This window comes from Eucalyptus grandis, chromosome 5 (genome assembly GCF_016545825.1).
Source record: "Eucalyptus grandis isolate ANBG69807.140 chromosome 5, ASM1654582v1, whole genome shotgun sequence".
Classification (NCBI taxonomy): Eukaryota; Viridiplantae; Streptophyta; class Magnoliopsida; order Myrtales; family Myrtaceae; genus Eucalyptus; species Eucalyptus grandis.
Window position 1 is genome coordinate 25,369,464 of NC_052616.1, and position 19,121 is coordinate 25,388,584.

The 19,121-nt window shown below is 40.9% G+C and overlaps 1 pseudogene; it reads left to right on the forward strand.

Moving 5' to 3' along the window:
* Nucleotides 1-17,155: 17,155 nt before the first annotated feature.
* On the forward strand, nt 17,156-18,878 carry LOC104446602 (annotated as a pseudogene).
* The last annotated feature ends 243 nt before the right edge of the window (nt 18,879-19,121 follow it).

A 19,121-nucleotide genomic window follows, 5' to 3' on the forward strand; every position in this document is an offset into this window, starting at 1 on the left:
GATTTTTTATAGCTTACGTACCTTGATAATCTATCTGACCACAAAAAAATTTATTACCTAGCTAAACATATATCAGAAAAATCAAAGTAATCAATCCAATAAGAGATCGAGAATGAAGAATAATAGTAAATAACAAAAGGAAAATGATTTATTTGGAAGTAGGGTTTATATAAGAAAATGGCGGATTAATGGAAAGTTTTGATGGTGTAGGAAATTATTTAGGATTAATTAGCACTATGAAAGCACATAAAAAATCATGATCCATTATTAAAAGATTTCAAGAAAAAGAGGATGGAATGTTACTAGATTCTTCCCTAAATTAGGGACCTCTTCAAAAGCTGACTTGTTATCCAAATAAGTTTGAACTCTTTTCCCCAAAAGTGAAGAGAACCCAATTTGCTTCTATATTTTGTGAGATCATTCTCAATTGTTATAAAATCTTAAATTTTAGATGAAGGCATAATTTAATATTTAATGACTCTAATTCGTCTACGCATGAATATATTAGGAATAAGGGTATGTAAAGGAACTAGTAATTGCCCATACTGTCCAAAACAAGTGGTTCCCAAGGGAATCGATCTGGTTCCCGTGGAGCTACCCACTCATACCGGACCTCTAATATATATAATATATTTATTTAAAAAAATTAAAAAATTAAAAAAATGATAACCCTAAAATTCCTAATCTAATATTCAATACCCATTGACTAAGTACTTGTCTTGTCTCGCTCTCTCCTCATCCGAGTCGTATCTCTATTTTTCACTCATGACTTCGACTCTCAAACTTAACGCCTATCGACACACAGCCTCAACTTTCAACTTTCAATATGAGCCTAATTATTTTTTTGATCTTGCATTTAGGAATAGGGAATTCTTTGTTTTTTTTTTTTTTAATTTGGCTTGTGGGAAAACGTTGCACTAAGTGCGTGAAGCTTTGGTGGGAACGGTTTCATGGACCCATTCAGGAACCAGACCGGATCGGTGGTCCAAATAAGAAAATGGCGGATTAATGAAAAGTTTTGATAGAGTAGGAAATTATTTAGGATTAACTAGCGTTGTGAAAGCACATAAAAATCATGATCCATTATGAAAAGATTTAAAGAAAAAGATGATGGAATGTTACTAGATTCTTCCCTAAATTAGGGACGTCTTCAAAAGCTAACTTGTCATCCCAACAAGTTTTAACTCTTTTCCCTAAAAATGAAGAGAACCCAATTTGCTTCCGTATTTCGTGGGATCATTATTAGCTGTTCCAAAAGCTTAAACTTTAGATGAAGGCATGGTTTAATATTTAATTACTCTAATCCAAGTCTACATGTGGAAATATTAGGAAGAGGGGTGTATGAAGGAACCAAGAATCGTCAGTTACCCAAAATCGATGGTTCCCAAGGAAACTGGTTTGGTTCCCAATTCCACATGTGGTACTGCCCACCTGGATCGACTCATAATATATATAATTTTAAAAAATTCCTGCAAAAAAATGTTAAAAAATGAAAATCTTAAAATCCCCAATCTAATACTCAACATCCATTGATTGAGTGCTTGTCTTGTCTCACTCTCTCCTCGCTTCAACTTTCAATATGAGCCTAATTATTTTACTAATCTTGCTATTAAGAATAGGGGAGTTCTTTGTTTTTTTGTTTTACTTTAGCTTGCAGGAAAATGTTGTACTAAGTGCATGAAGCTTGATGGGACATTTCCATGAACCCACTTAGGAATCAGACCGAATAGGTGGTCCATTTTCTAGGTGGATCTATAGAATCAATGGGTGGTTCTCGATTCCAAACTTTTGGAATCAGTCCTTAGTGGGCAATTATTGGTTCTAAGTGGGAACCGTCCATCCAGCCCATGCTTACCCCTAATTGGGAAGGCAAATAGAGATTTAGAAAGATTTGAATTCAAGACTTCCTACTTTGATACTATGTGAGATTATATGGGATTATTATGAACTATTCTAAAAGTTAGATGAAGGTGTCGCTTAGCATTTAATTATTGTAATAGACCAGAACACAAAAAAAGATAAAATTGCAGAAGAAACATGCATGAGGAAGGAAGATTGGACCATAGACATTCAGAATAGCCCTGAAAGCTCAATAAGGAGAAAGAGTTGATCACGAGGTAAAATAAAAAAAGAAGGAAGATGAGCTAAAAGCTAGTATAAAGATAGTTAGTTTGACCTCGTATAGTTCAAATTAAAAGGCCATTCAAAAGGTAATTTATTCCCTTTGGGACGATTACTTAAATGGTTGTATAATGGCGCAAAAAATTCAATTGCATCACTCATGCCATTGAATGTTGGGTGTGTCATCCTAGATTTTCGACCCTGTTTTCTGCTGAATAAATCGAGCATTTCATTGACGCGCCTATAGGGCTGTTCTTAGAGCTGATCACTCTCGAGATAACTAGACTATCTGGGGAAGCCATTAAGAATTTTAAGGCAAATAGACTTGAGAATTCAACCATGAATCGACTTCTCGACCATGCTCATCTATCGAGACCATCACGGCATAGATATAAATCGATTTGAGATCAGATACAGGTTGGTTCGATTGAGATGTGTGACTAATCGTGGGTGACACCACCAAATTGGAAAATTCTCGTTAACCAACATTAGACTGATTTTCTTATCGTTTTGGTACCATGTGTTCGTATTTGAATTCTCGAGATTTTCACGACAATCGAAAGTCGCCAATGGGTCGAGTGGGTTCATAGTGGCTCGAAGAAAATCGACCACAGGTCACTTGCACTAAAATTTTTTGAAAGTTACCCGGTAGTCTAGGTCACGCTAAAAACGCGTCGAATGGAAATTAACCGTGAATCTGAGTCCGATTTCAAAAATCAAAAATTTTGTCATGTCACAATAAATTCTAAGACTTTGGGGGGCTCCAGTAAGTTGAACTTGGACTTTCATAAAAGAAAGTAATTGAGGATCTGAAAGGGCGATGTTGAAGTTGGGGTATAGAGTAACGAAGACTGTTCCTGCATTTGAACAGTACCAATGCAAGCATGTTGGTATTGCAAAAACCTGGTATCTAGCAAGGCTATTCTTGCCACAATCGGCAAACCTTTTCGACCGTGGAAAGTTAGAGCAAGACGAACAAACTCCATAATGGACATGAGTGTATCCCCTGTTGAGCCCATTGTCGAGGAAATTCCGGAGGGATTTGAGAGTAACAAAGTATTCCTTTTCGTAGGGGAATAGGATGTTGGTCGAATTTGGAGGACTGGACGTACTCCTTTACTTGCTTTGGGGTTTGGTGAATAAGCTGGCGGATTGAGCGGATGGGTGAGAATGATGAGTTTGGTTTTGCAAAAGCAGAATAAGGGTTCATAAGGGGGAGCTGGGTTTCAGAAATCTTTGTTTCATCACTAAGAGAGACTTCATAAAGATAGTCTATCTTAGAGGCATTAGAAATGCGAAACTCAGGAGGTGTTGAAGACGAGGGTGAAGGTGTAAGAGAAACTGGTGCTTCGAGGATTTCTGGTTCTGTAGACATATTGTGAAGAGATCTTCTCAGCTCTGGTTTCACCTGTCAAGCACATGGAATGGATAATATTAAAAACGAAACCATGGCTCTGATACCATGAATGGACCTAGACTTAGAACCAGGGAAGGAGAGTAAATTTCCTGCAGGTATGCATCCCACAGTGAGCGAACATCCTTGTTCAAGCCCTTCAGGGACAGCCTTTTAGCGGGAAACCACTCAGCTCTTTAGTTCAGAGCCTAGAGACACTCAGAGATGCCAGGATGGAAACGTTTCTAACCTACCCAAGTTGCATTTCTTGGAGGATCCTACCAGGCTGGAGAAGAAGGGGAGATTTAGAAAGCCATAGAGAGATTTCCACAAAGCACACACTTTACTTCAAGGGACTCCTCCCCAAAACATTACACCCTCCTTGCCTTATATAGGCAATAAGAGGTCACAAGGACGCAAAGGGACCTAGCTCACGGGTCCGGAAACAAACAAGAGCACCGAAAGGGAATTATTCGCACACTATGAACAATAACTGTACTGTGAACAGTACATTCCCTAGCCTAATGCTATAGTAAAAGTGAACAGTGACTTGCTACAGTGAAATTGTACGGACTCAACGGTCTCGTCCGTCATGAGCATTGTAGCTACATACTGAGTCATCCGAGCTTTCTTCTAGGAGATGTGCCTCGTACTTCTGTTCAAGGGCTTCAAGGTCTTCTGGTGAGAGGATTTGGTTCAATCTTCGTGATGAGGATGCTTGTTCATGAGCCCAATGTGATGCTTCTTCTTCAGCCCAGTTCGTATTTTCATCTTCTTGAAGGTCAGGAATTCTTGGCTGAGGCCAATTGGATGGTTCTGCATAGAAAGATGTGTCCATGCTTTGGAATTGTTCGTAGGGATCCTGAGATAGGGGTCCTCCAAAGCGTGCATAGGGGTCTTGGGTGGACTGGACAATGTCATCTTCACTTGTCATTTCAGGCTCTTGGGACGATGAGGCTTGTCCGTATTGTCCGAGTGCTTCCTTAACTTCGGTGCTAGGTCATAATGATCCCACGTAGTGGGTGCATTATTCCAAACATCTTCGGGAATAGTCTTGTTTTCCGGCATGTGATTCTCGGAGTTCTCGATATTCATTTTCGCACAGTCGAACAGATCCGGGATAAGATTTGTAAATCCGAGCTTCTCGACTGTTCAAGTTAGGTTTATAGGATGTGGTTCCTATTTCCAGTGGTGCATCGAGAATATTACCATTATTTCTGTAAAAATTCCAAGGACGTCGAAAAAACAGAATGGTATGGACCTCAGGATTTGACATCATAGATCTCAGTTCTTTTTCCAAGTCTTGCTTCCAAGATGTAGGATGATAGAACCAATTTAGGAATTCTAAAAGATTTCTATCACATTCTTTTTCAACGTTTCTTCCGAGCAGGAATATCCTTGTGAGGTTAGCAATGAATCTTCGGGTTGGGATTTCAAAAGCTATCGATACTTATTGGTTAAGTACCATAATAACGTTTTGAGTGTTCGGGAAATCATCTTCCTTCCAGATAAGAGGATGAATGAATGGATAATTAATATTTAACCCAAAAGGATAAAGAATCGAACATCCATTAAATTTGAATAGGTCCGTGTGGCTCGCCACATGAGGTTCTCCGTGTTCTCAAGAAGGCCGTCATTCGAATCTATTTGAATAATCTCCGGGGATATTTCCAGCTTTGTAGATCTCGATGTTCTCGATTTTGTATTTTACTCCATGGTTGAGTATATGAAAAGCAGGCCTTTTGATATACATGTTGATCTCTGGTGCTTTTGGCCTTGATAAGAAGTCGGCAAGTACATTCTTCTTTCCGGGAATATGCTTAGTGTCAAAGGAGTATTTTGAAAACCATTCAGCCCATCGAAGCGCTTGGGAATTTGGAATTTGCTTTTGTTTAAACTTGGTCATCGAGGGAAAGATGCCATGTCTAATTCCACCAGGAAATGGTGGCCAATGAGATGAAATTCAAACTTTTTGATTCCATTTTTGACTGCTAAGATTTCTTTGAAAGTGGAATGGTAATGCATTTCAGCTTGAGAAAACTTTCCACTCTTATGGGCACAGAGGAGTCTCTTACCATCAATTTCTTCGAACAGAACGGCTGCCCAAGTATTCATCACCGGCGTCGGTTTGAAGAATTCTTTACCGATTGATGGTATTTGCGGTGGCGGTGAGATTCCGCATAATCTCCTTAAGCTCGTGACTCGCTTTGGTGCTGGGTTTTTCCCCAAGGTGGGGAGTTCTTTTTAGCATGGATTGCAAAGGGATCGAAGCTTTGCAATATTGGGGACGAAATCTCTGAGATAATTAATTATCCCAAGAAATTGTTGGACTTGTTTTGTCGTGAAGTTATCTTCAGGAAACTTCAATAATTCTTGAGCAATATGTGGCCTAGGGTAGTATGTACCTTTGTTGAGGTGCATACCAAGAAATTCAATTTTTCTGTTTGGGCAATGTTCATCTTTCTTTGAGAGAGCATAATGCCATGCTTTCTCACTATTTCGCAAACCTGTTCAAGGAGTTGACAAAGTGTGGACTGTTCATCGTGGTGTAGAGCGGAATGTCGTCGATATATACAGCTGCACTTGATAATAATGGTTGGAAAATACGACACATTGCCTTTTGGAAAAGGGATGGTGCTACCTTTAAACCAAAAGGAAGAACTTTCCACGGAAGTCTTTGGTTTGAATACGTAATCTGTTTTGGATCGTCTTCGGGATGGATGCCCAATTGCCAAAATCCGGCTTTGAGATTGAATTTGGAATAAATGTGGGCTTTGGTTAAACCAAGAAAGAGAGAATCTCTCCGGATGGTAAAGGGAATTTGTCATCTTGGAGAAAGAAGTTGAGAGGTTGATAATTGATTACCAATCTCATTTTTCCTCTGTTTTGCTCAGCATGTTTATTGACATAAAAAGCTTCACAAGCCCATTGAGAATTTGAGATTTCAATAAGGCCTTGTTGTAATAATTCTGAACATTCCCTTTGAGCTAAAGCCAAGTGTTCTGGCTTCATTCCCATATGACTTGCCTTGGTCGGATTTATATCTTCATTCTTTTTGAAGGGAAGGCGGACAAAGAACTTAGGGTTTTCCCATAAAGGATGAGAACTTTTCTGGGCAAATTCTAAATGAGATTCTGAACAAGATTCAAGCAACTTTTGCATGATTGGATCTAGTAAACTCATCTCAATGGAAAATAGTCTTTGAATATTGACGAACTCAGAGAATTGGTCTCTAAATCTGAGTCCTTTTCCAGGAATGATTCGAAGTTGAGAGATTTGAGTCATGATATCCCACCCAATTATCAAATCTTTATTGGGAAGGCTTGATCCAAAAATTTTTGTGGTTATGGAACACTGAGGAAAAAACGGACAAAGGATCGGTGTGGTTCGACATTCGTGGAGAAAGTATCTCCTGACGCAGGTGAAGTATCGGATGTAAGGAGTCGAATTCTTCAGTAGAACTTTTGTGTCTAGAATGGAACAACTTGCTCCCGTGTCAATAAGAGCAATGACGTTGATAGGTTTGGCGAACTTCGAGGTGAGGATTTTAACAGGAAATGGGGACAAAGTGAGTATGGCTTGAGAATATGTCGGGATTTGGCTCGAAGATGTGGGAGATATGTGAAAATATCTTCGCATTCCGAGTCGACTCGAGTCACTAGAAGTTTGGTAAAAAGGAATGGCACAAAGAGTTTGTTCGGTTGGTTCATCGGCAGCAGGAGTTTTCTTTTGCCTCCCATGTTCATCTACACGGTAGGGGTAGGGATTTTAGGAACATGGCGGTATCTCGCCATGAGGATCAATAAACTCTTCCGAAGCGGGGAACGAGTTTAGAACTTTCCTTGACAAGAGGAGGAAAGTCGGGTTTCGTGGAACATGGCTATTGAAGAAGTGGATGGTGCTTTTGGAACTTCAAGCGGGTAAGAATGCTTCTTAGCCCACTTAAGGATTGGCTTATAGAATGGAGAAAGGGTTTGCTTTTTCTGAGGAGGAGATGGTGGTGGTGTTCTTGGTGGATCTGGTGAGACTTGAGATGTGGTACTAAACTCTGGTGGTGGAGGTGGTGCATAGGAAACCATGAATTGGTATTTATCACATTCACCAAGAGTATCAACGATTTTTCGGAGATTCCGAGATTTTTACGGAAAATTGAATCGGACGTCGCAGAAAATTAACGGAAATTCGTACAGGCCGAATTTAAAGGAGTTTTGACTTTCAAGCCGAGCTTTCTGGCGATGGGCACTTACAGAAAATCATATGGGCTTTTTCCTTGGCTAAATTGGATGTCGAGTGGAGAATTAGTCGAAGATATTGAAGTCCGGAAATTGAAAATTCGGAGCTTTAAATAGAGCTGGAATTTTGGCTTCAAATTAAGTTAATTAGTGGATTTATTTGGCAAGAAAGAATTAAGAGACCTTAGGATAAGGTTGAGGGCTTTTAAAGGGACAAGGCATTAATCAAATGGGATAAGTTCATTGACTTTTAGTTTTGGTACCCCTTTTCTATCCGAGACTTCCTCCGCACGCTACCCCTCTCCCCTTCGTGTCTTTGGTCTCTCTCTCTCTCTCGCGATTTCTTTCCTTCTATTTTCGGTGTTGCTTTCATTCTCTGTTCTTTCCTTTGCAAACCCTCATTGAACTCCATCGACCACCGAGATTTCCTTTGCCGCGAGTCTTCCCCACGTCTACCCTCTCCAAGCCACTTGTCCGTGTACCAGCCTTCTTCGGTCAACATTCCTCTCCACGAAACTGCATTGTTGACCGCCTGCACCACTTGGAGACTCGAGCAATTCGTGCAGCCGCCACCGCCTCCTCTTGGACAACAATTCCGCCGAAATAGCTTGCCTCACCACCGAATCCACCGAGTCAAGCCACGACTCTTCCATCAAGCAGTCCAGCGAACTTCGGTCAACAACAACACGTCCTCCACCAGCTAAGTTCTCTTCGTTGACCACCATCTCCACTTGTCCAGCACCAAAACGTGACCGCAGCAGCTTCTTCAATGTCCCTCGAAGACTAGCGAAGCTACGCGTTTCGCCTTCAGCTCCTTGGACGCCAGCGACGCTTGTTCATCCATGCGTCTTCAGCTTCGATCGAACGGCCCCAATTCCACTGGTTCTCCTCAGCCGAGAAGCCCAGCCCACCGAGTCCCCATCCTCTCGCTGCCAGCACGCCTCCGCCATTTGAAGCCCAATCAAAGTCAGGCCCACAAGAAGTCAGCCCAACAGTTTCTTCAAAGCAAGATCAGCCCAGTAATTTGAGGCCCAATTCAACAGCCCAATCTTGAAGCCCAAGCCCGCGAAGCAAGTCAGCCCAACTCAGGCCCAAGTTCAGTCCAAGCCCAAAATTTTCTGTGGGCCTGTGAGGCTTTTGGGCCCGGCCGAGTGTCTACCGACGCCGCCGAAAATTTGATTTCGGCCACCGTCGCGTCGCCGTTGCGGTGTCCCGGTCCCCGCTTGTACCAAGTGAGTTTTACTCACTAATGTTTTCTTAGTTTGCTAATTATGCTTAGGGGTTGATTAGATTTAATTAAATGCAATTAGGTGGCTAGATTAGTCTAGAACAATTAAATTAGTGACTTAATTATGCATGTTAGGTGGTTAGACTTAGTCATTAGCAAGTAGAGAGCTTCTACTATTTATTGAATGTATCTCGGATTTTTCCCGATTTGATTTGGCTTCCACTCGGGCATTACGGGCCTAAATTGGATTTTTAGTATTTATTTATTTATTTTTCGAAATTAATTAATTATTTATTTATTTTTTTTCAGAAATTCAACCGGGATGGCTGGTGACTGGAATTTTATGTTGATTGTCGTGGTGCAATCCGTTTATTTAATTGAGCTTTATCTTGTGTGGAAATGATTTATTTGTGAATTTAGGATTTATTCCATAATTTAAATAATCTTGGAAAATTAATTGGGAATTAACCGAACATCAGTTAACGATGCCAAAAAGATTTGAGTAGATTACAGAAAATGTGGGAGTTATGAAAAGGAAAATATTATATTTTGGCTAGAGTCGATCGTGTACCCACACACGGCATTTTATCGTAGAAAGGATAAAATTGGTTATTTGATTGTTTGCTTGGAATGGCATGTATATCGGCTCGATGACTCCATGGAGCATCTTGAGATAGGACGGTATGATCTACCGGCTTGATGACTCTACGGAGCATCTTGAGACAGTACAGTATGATAAATTGTATGATCTACCGGCTTGATGACTCCACGGAGCATCTTGAGATAGGACGATATGATCTACCGACTCGATGACTCTACGGAGCATCTTGAGACAGTACAGTATGATAAATTGTGTGTATACCGGTTCGGTGACTTTATATGTCATCTTGAGACAGGACGGTATGATATACTGGCTCGGTGACTCTACAGATTATCTTGAGATAGTACGGTATGATATACCGGCTCGATAATCCTACAGATCATCTTGAGATAGTACGGTATGATTTGATAGCTCGATGACTCTATATGTCGTCTGGAGATAAGATAACATACTATCTATATATCACATAGGGTGAGTAGTCTTGGATGTTAATCAAACTTATAGAAGGTATGGAAGGGATCGATCAAGAGATAATTTGGAAGACATGTAATTGACTAGGTCGATTGATCGATGATTCGATCTAATTGGGTGATGTGATGTGATGATGTATATTTGATATATATACTAATTTGCAGGATGGAGCTGAGGCCAAGGTAAGTCCTCTGACTCGTGATGTGCTTAGGCAGCCTAAGGTGTATTAGTTTACTAATCGGGTATTAGGGGGTAGAATTCGCTGAGACGTGGTCTCATTGGTTATTGAATAACCATTTCAGGACCCTGAGGAGAAGCTGAGGAGGAGAAACCTGAAGGGGAGAAAGACTTTTGAAGAAGCAAATGATCTAGAGAGGGATCTTGAGTATAGCCCGGATGTAGATTGAGATTACATCCCTTTTGTAAACCCTGTCTTAGTGTAAATAGGTATGAGGCAAATATGCCGTGAATAGTATTGTAAATATACTATGAGTTGTGCTGTTACTGAAAGTGTGGTTGTGAATTTCAATATGTAAAATATGGCATACTTTTCTATCCCATTGTTTTATTGTCTGGGGATTTATAACTACTTCCGCCTGCGTAATAAAATGAAAAGGTCGGCGATACTTAGTCCTAGGATATCGCACTTTAAAATCGGCCAAATAGAAGGATGGGTACGTCCCTGAGGATCGGGGTGTGACATTGGGGGCATATGTTGGCACCCTAAAAATATCAAGTTTGACCAAGCAAAGGACAATTTGATCAAGCAAAGGACTATGGCTTTCAATGTGATATGGACTTGGGCCAATTTTAGTGAAGTGTTAATAGACCATTGAGACAAAGAGGAATCTCTTAACTTGGGTTGTAATGATAAGGCAAAGTCATTCACTAAAAGAAGTCAAGGGCTACTGTGAGTATTGACTGAATAATAGGACATGCAGCGTGTCAATAAGGGAAGGAGTAAATGCTATGTTGACCAACACAAATGACGACCAAACACTAATTGAGAAACCAACAGAATTGAGTCGACGAGAGGGGAACAATTTTCTTGTGTACGATCGAGTCGATGTTAATCGACTAAATGTCCATTTAGTCAAGAAGCATTGTTGTTGACTCACAAAGTTTTACTTTAATCAAATAGATGGAAAGGATAAAAGCGAGAACAATTATTATAGCCAAACTGATATGCAAAAACGATTACCAAAGACGTCGATTGATAGTTGCAATATTTTTTTCGATCAAGCAAACATTTCTTGACCCTAGCCAATATCCAAACTAACATGTCTTTTATTTTTTGTTTTACATTCCCCAATCTAATGGAATAGCAAGGTACTTTCCAATTTTGGCATTCTCTAAAACTCATATGCCATTTTTCTCCTCTGACTGTGGATATAATTTGTTCAAATTTATCGCTTGTCTTGATGCAAAGCTGTACTAGTTAAACATCGCAGACAAATTCTGACATTTCTTTACCATCCCTTCTAAAAAAACAAAAATAGAATCATCAACAAACAAAAGGTGCGATAATGTAGAACAATTGCTATTTACTTTATCCATTTGATGGTGCCATACTCTATTGCTCTCTTGATCATCGCCGACATCACATAATCTACTGAGATGAATATTCTGATCGCTTTTACGCAAGAAAGGGGGTATCTAATACATCTTTTAGGTCATGAATATGACAGTGGTTCATGGTTGAGACACACTGCATTACTAGGGCTATCCATTTTTCATCAAAACCCATCTTCATATAAATGCTTCCACGTTATCTCCTTCAACTATATTATAGGCCTTTTGCATATCAAGCTTAAGAAATAACTTCAAGTTTCTTTTTCCTCCTACAAACTCTAAATTGATGAAGTACCTCTTCTATTATCAGAATATTGTCTTCCATTTGCCTTCCACTCACAAAGGCATCCATTTTCATTAAAGTGGGCAACCAAAATTTCAGCCTATTGCCATCACCTTTGAGATGATATTATAAGCAAAATTGCACAAATTGCTCTAGCTTTTCAAGGTCTGAACTTTAGGGATAAGGAAGATATGAGTTTTGTCCAATTATGGATTCATCACTCTGTGTTTGAAAGAATTCATTCACGTTGTCAGCAAATCCAGCTTGATTTCCTTCCAATGATGTTAGTAGAATATCACATCTAACCCATTTGGCCTAGGTGCCTTCGTTAATCCTAGCTGATTACTTTTATTTTTTGTAGAGTCATCTCTGTTATGAATGAATGATTTATCTCCTGACCAATCTGATTAGAGCATTAATTAAACACTAAGTGAAATTTCTTGGTGCCCACAGAGGTGCGAGGACCACAAAAAAAACTCCACTGTCATCTTTTTAAGTTGACTTGGATCTCGAATCCTTGTTGCCTCTAAAGTTTTAAAGTGGAAATTCTGTTTTTGGAGATTGACATTCTGCCTTTGTTAATCAGAGCTGATTTTGTCTTTAGTGATATCCAATTTGCCACGCCTTGCCAAACCCACAGGATTAAATACAAAACATTATCGGAACCTGAGTTTTCTTTTTAGCGTTTGTAACACGATTTCTTGATTTTTGTTATTAAGAGGAACAAAATACTTGACCTTTCTTGAGCTGCTATGGCCCTTGAGGCTTGGATTGTTGGAGGTGTGCTCAAACCCTAACAATTCCGACACAAAAGCTCCATATGTGACCTAAGGGTTTATTAGAACTAGCCACCAAAATCTATTTAGTTGAGCCTTACGATACCTATATTATAGTGTCAAGAAGTTGGGTTTCATCCATATTATTGGAATTCTGCGCTTCTTGATTTTTTAAATTTTTTTTTAAGCTGAAGTTTTAGAACCCCTATGATTTTAGTTCTAGAACATGGCTTTCTTTGCTTCTTGCTAAATTTGAGAATTCTACAAATTCAAGGTCAGCACTTCCCTGGAACACCATTTCCCCCTTTTTCCTCTAAGATAGAAACTTTATTTTCCTATTTGTTCGCTTGAGTTTTGACAGCGCTCAGATCCCTTCACTCATAAGGGACAGTATTTTTTGCATAAAAGATATTCCAAAAAAAGATGGCTCACGAATCTTTGCTCGCACCTATTGGCGAAATGATCCACCTTTGCCTTATCAAAAGGTATATTTTGCTCGATACTTGTCGTAGTGGCCAAACTTACCATGAGAGTAGCAAGTGTAGAAAACCCCCCATACTTAAAATCCAGGCAGATTTTTTCACCTTCATGCATAGAACAGTATGTTCATATTAACCTTTGCTCTCCCTATTTTATAGAAGGCCATACCCTTTGCTTCGACCTTCACTTTTTGGTACTTTTTCTTGTGGGATATATGCACTAGAAATCTAAAAACTTTTTGCGAAAGTGTAATTCAGTTCTCAGACTTGAAAAAATATATTTAAGTCTTAAACCTTATCAAATTGGTCCAATCAACTCATTCTACCAACATAGTTAACTTGTCTAACGAAAAATACTAATGTCAATTTTTTAAATTAATTTTTCCCTCCTACGTGGAATTTTTTTCTTCTTCAAATCTTGTTTAAATAAAATGAAAAATTAATAAAGCTAAAATTTTATTTTAAAAAAATACCGAAAAGAAAAAAAAAAGTACGGCCAGGCGAGGCCTCGCTAGCCCTAGGAAATAGCCAGCGAGGCCATATTGTGGGTGCCCACCTAGATTTGCATGGCATTGGTTGTTGCCTGAGGCTGCCAATGCTCACTAGGCTCAGGCGAGCATCGGTGTCACCCAGATTTGGGTGCCCTTGCCTGGGCCCAACAATAGTCATTAGCCCTCACTTGGGGTTGGTGAGGGCTAGCAATGGTCATCGAGCCCTTCGATGATGGGTGGTGGTGGCGGCAAGAAGTGCCCATCGGCAAGGCTCTACCCTACTTGCCCCCTTTTCCAGTTTTGTTTTTTTTTTTTTAAATAAAATTTGAGCTTTCTTATTTTTTAATCTAATTTAAATCAGATTTGGATAACATAATTTAAAAATGCAAAGTAAGAGAGAAATTAATTTTAAAATGCCACGTCAACATTTTCTCGTTAGATAAGTTAATAGGTATTAGCAAAAGGATTTGATTTGATCAATTTGATAAGTTTTTGATTTGATTGTATTTTTTTACGAGTTTTAAAACTTAATTATACTTTGCCAACAAGTTTTAAAGCTTTTCGTGCACATGTCCCCTTTTCCTTATCTTGCCAGCAGCTCTAGGGTGGTGGGGGATTGTGGGTAGAATTGCGAAGTAGAGAGGAGGGTAAAGATTGGACCTGATCATTTGATTGACAGCCCATTACATCGGTTAAAGCCCCATTAGGCTACGTTGGCCTGTAGGGCAAAATGGATGGGCTTAGGTAAGCCTTTCCTATCTTGGGCCCAACTCGCCCAACTTAACACACATGGGCCCTAGGCCCACCTAGGCCCGGTCAATTTTTGGTCCGGAGGCCCAGTCAGTTTCACATGCAAAGTTTAGTATTCCAATCACAAACAGCTAAAGAAAAAATGTTTTTAGCCTAGCACGGGGCCCAGCCCACTCAAGCCCACTTATTGAGTTCGGTGAGAATCGGATTCTTGTATTTAATTGACACGTGATGCAAGTCTCACGTTGCATTACGTGGAGATGGCGCATGGGTGTAGCGGAGGGTATAGGCCACTTCTCTCAAGGCTAGCAACCTTTGCTTGTCATGCATCTCAACCCTTTAACCAGGTAATCGTGTACACCGCAGCATTTGAACTTTTAACAGACGAGGTTTTACAAGCGATTCACCCATATCAAAGGTTAAGATGCCTACTTGTAATTATGGCCAGGCAAACAGCATTGGCATGACACACTGATATTTATAGTTTATGTCAATTTATGTCGGCCTAAAGTATCTCACTTTTGATTTTACATGCCAAATAATTAATTTTATATGAAAACGCGTTCATTCGTATTAATATATAAAGTTAGACGTGTCGTGTTATGTCATGTCTTATTATATTCGAGTTGTCTCGTTATGATTCTTGTTTTATCTTGTGTAGTGCAAAGGGATCGTGTGCAACATTGCCAATCTTACTTGCACTCTCACCATATCTCTATCTTATGCATTCACCCTGATGAATTTTTTGAATTCTCCTTGCACCATGTCATTATTTTTTTTTTTTGTTTCTTTTGATTTAGGGACAAATGACAATGGAAGAAATTTTGTGAGGAAAAAATTTGTCTTAACGATTTTTTTAGATCTCATGTTGATCACAAATTATTGAAATGGACGCTAACCAACTTACATGACATGACCAATGCTTAGTGCGGACCCATCCAATTTTTATAAGTTTTGTTAAATTATTTTAATAATTGCTAAATGCTCAATTTATCACTTGAGCGCATACAACTATACGAGGTTTAGCTTCGTATTGTTTCTCGCACATGCTTTCACCATAGAGTAGGAAACCTTGAACGTTATGTCCAAGAATAATCAAACATCACTTAGACAACCCAACCCAAAACATATCTGTTTTGCGAGTATTAAATTTCCTCTGATATCATCTGTTGGAATGTCATAGTGTAAGCGAGAACTACAATCTAAACAGGATGATACCATGGATAAATCTATCATGATGAACTTTGCCCATTCAAAGTATACCTTCATATGTATAGTATATGTGAACAAAACAGGAAATTTCATATATCACCACAATAGGAAAAAAAAAACTATTCAAGAAATTGAAGACATTAGAATTGGGCTTCAAAAGAAACACTCACCGAGTTCCTTTGTGCCCAATAAAACATTCCGATCAGGCTTAATGGGAAAGAAGTCGCGAGTCACCACTACTGCCGTAGATGGATCGGGATGGTCTAGGACACAATCTCTTGCAAGTCCCACTTCACGGTCCTTTGCAAGGTTGCTCGGGGCACAAGCAACGTGATGGCTTGAGTTTCTACTAGAAAGTTTTGGCAATAGGCTCTCTTTTTTCTTTATGTTGGTTCGTGACCGGTGAAATCAAAACAATAAAGCGATTAGAGCTCGAGTGTTTCTCTCGTTCTTCCCATGAAGTGGTAAGATTTTCTTTTTCGATTGGATTGTATCTGACTCGACACTAATTGAGGAGATGCAATTGGTTCAATTTATTGGGATTTTATTTCGTCATTTAACAGTGTATCCTTTTAAGTTGTAATTTGCTGCAATGCTAGACTGTGGTGCCCCAATCCCTCCGAGCTGTGAACTTTCATGGAAGCCCTCTTAAAGCATCTAAGTCTTTTTTCCCCGACAGAACAAAAGTGATCAACGAAAGCTGCCGCATCACTAACATCGTACGGACCCAAGCACATTCCACTTTTTTGGCGTGAAGGCAGTGCATGACGATGATCCTCCCATCATAACCTTCTGTAACATTGTTCCTCTTAAGTGCCCCTTTCGGAGTTTAATCGGTTGATCAAATCGATTAAGTGCCCTGCGTTCTACATCTATGTCTCATGAATTGGTTCACTCACTTAACGTGTTAGAAATTTGAAAATCAATCATTGAAGTATTACAAATTTGAGAAATCGATTACTTAAGCACATTACGCTTGGTCGAAAGGCCACGTCTTGATTGGCCAATTAGAGTAATGATTGGTCTTCCCTTATTCCCAGTGGAGCCTCAAGATCTATCAAGGTGGACGTACGCGCGTGTTGCAGCACGTTCTCCGACCTTTGGGACAAGGGCTTGAAGCTTTTATTGCCATGACACCCCACAAGAACAGAAGTTTGTTGAGAGAAGCTTCTTTGCATCCACCAGTACAAAGCGCAAAACTCAATTGCTATTCGCGGAAAGCGAAAGCTGATTTTGATGGATCGAGTCGATCGATTCATGAACGTCACCTGATTAGTACCCTGAGTCCAAACAAGAATCCTGCTGCGAAAAAGACAATCAGATTTCTCGTTACTTTTTCTAGTACACTTGACCGCTCCACTCCACTCATGCTGCTGTCGCTAGTTTGAGCTCCTCCTATGTTCCTTCCCTCTTGCCCGCTTTTTGTCCCCTTCTATCCTCTTTGTCCTCTTACACTCTCTCTCCTCCTCTCTCCGCCTATAAATATAACGGCAGACCAGTCCACCACCCTCGCAACCCTTACTCTCTTCACACACACACTGTGGCAATGGGAGGATCAAGCTCAGCCTCGCCCCTTCTGTCCAACTTCCCCAAAGTCCTCGGCAGTTGCCCCAGCAGCTCCTCCTCCTCTCCAATCCAGAATGCCAACATGGTGACACCCCAGGAGTATGAGCCCCCAGTGATAGACCTGAGTCAGTCGTGTGCAGAGGCCATATACTGGGCCGCCAAAGAATGGGGACTCTTCCAGGTGGTGAACCATGGGATCTGCAGGGAGCTGCTTGGGAAGATGAGGGGGGAGCAGGTTAAGCTGTTCAACAACTCCTCCCGCACCTCCCCTGCCCAGTTCTCCCGGCCTGAGGCCTTCCATGTCCCCTCGCGAACATTTATGCCCGCTCTTGCTACGGCCAATTCGCCTCTCTCGGAGGAGTGATGATGGAGTTGGCCCCCGTCATGTCTAGGCCAGCCAGGACGCTGGCAGGGGTCCTAGCGAAGAACCTTGGGCATCGGGGCTGCAGCACGTTCAACGAGAGCACGTGTTTCCTCCGGCTGAACCACTACCCGGTGTGCCCGCTCTCGCCGGAGACGTTCCCGCCGGTGCCCCATGCGGACAGTGACTTCCTGACCGTTCTCTACCCGGACCAGGTAGGAGGAATCCGGCTCCGCAAGGACTCCCGATGGGTCGTGTTCAAGCCCAACCGTGACGCTCTCACCGTCAGCATTGGAGACCTTCTTCAGGTAACGAAAAAAAGAAAGCACAAACTCAAAACAATGATTATCCAATCAATGCGCCGACTTTCTCGTGTACTGAGGACAATGATTAACGCGGATATGAATTGCTCATCTTTTCTTTATTTCTCTCTTTTGGGCAGGCGTGGAGCAATGACGTGTACAGGAGTGCGGAGCAAAAGGTGCAGACAAACAGCGAGGTGGAGAGATACTCCGTTGCTTTCTCCCTCTGCCCTTCGCCCGATTCTCAGACCGGGAGCTGCAGAAAGCCTTCCGTCTACAGAAAGTTCACTTTTGGTGAATACCGGAAGCAAGTTCAAGAAGACATCAAAATAACAGGCAGTAAAGTTGGTCTTTCACGTTTCCGGCTAACGGGTATGTAAACTCAGTTCGTTCAATTATAATATATGAAAGCCGTCATATGGCGACCTCTATGGTACATACTAATACATAATTCCGAGAAATGATTAGTTTGTCAATTAAAAAATAAAAAAGAGAAGGAAAGATACAAAAGGAGACTTTTTTAGGTGTCATATGACGAATCTGAAATGAAAACTCCGCAGTGGTCGGCCTCTGACGTAACCCGCTTTGTTTCTGCAGAAAGGAAGATATCATCTCACGTCTCCACGGAGTTGGTGTTCTACGACGACTTGTGGAAGATCAGGAAGAAGCTAACGAAAAGCGACCTCGACCATCTGTCGCGGCTCCTGCTTCCGCGGGACTGCGTGAGGACTCATGTGCTCCGGTGGATGAAGAAGGAGATGGTGGGCGGGGTCCACAGCAAGGAGGGGATGGAGGTCAATGTGATAAAAGAGCGCACAGAGGGCACAGAGGGCAAAGATCAGGAGCGCCGGCTCGTGTTCCGCTACTGGGCATCGTCGGGGTGCTACGTGCTGAATGGTGGCTGGAGCGAGCTGTTCGTCAATGGGGGAGATTTGAACGTTGGGGACGAGATCGGGATGTACTGGAACACTAATTCTTGCAAGTTCCACTTTAAGGTCCTTCGGAAGGTTGCTTGCGGCACGAGCAACCCGGCTGCTTGAGCTTTCATTGGAAACTATTTGCGATTTATTTTGCTTTTTGTGTGTTTTAATGTTGGCTTGTGACCGGGGAAAGTCAAAACAATAACCATCGAAAAGCAGTCCCGCACAAATCAACAAAATAATTATCTTTCAATTTTCTTTTATGTTCTCAAGTCATGTGATCGATTAAGTTCCGGCATTGTTTGTTTGCATCCTATTACATAATTGAGTCTGTAATTTTTGGATCTTACTGTTGATTGGGAA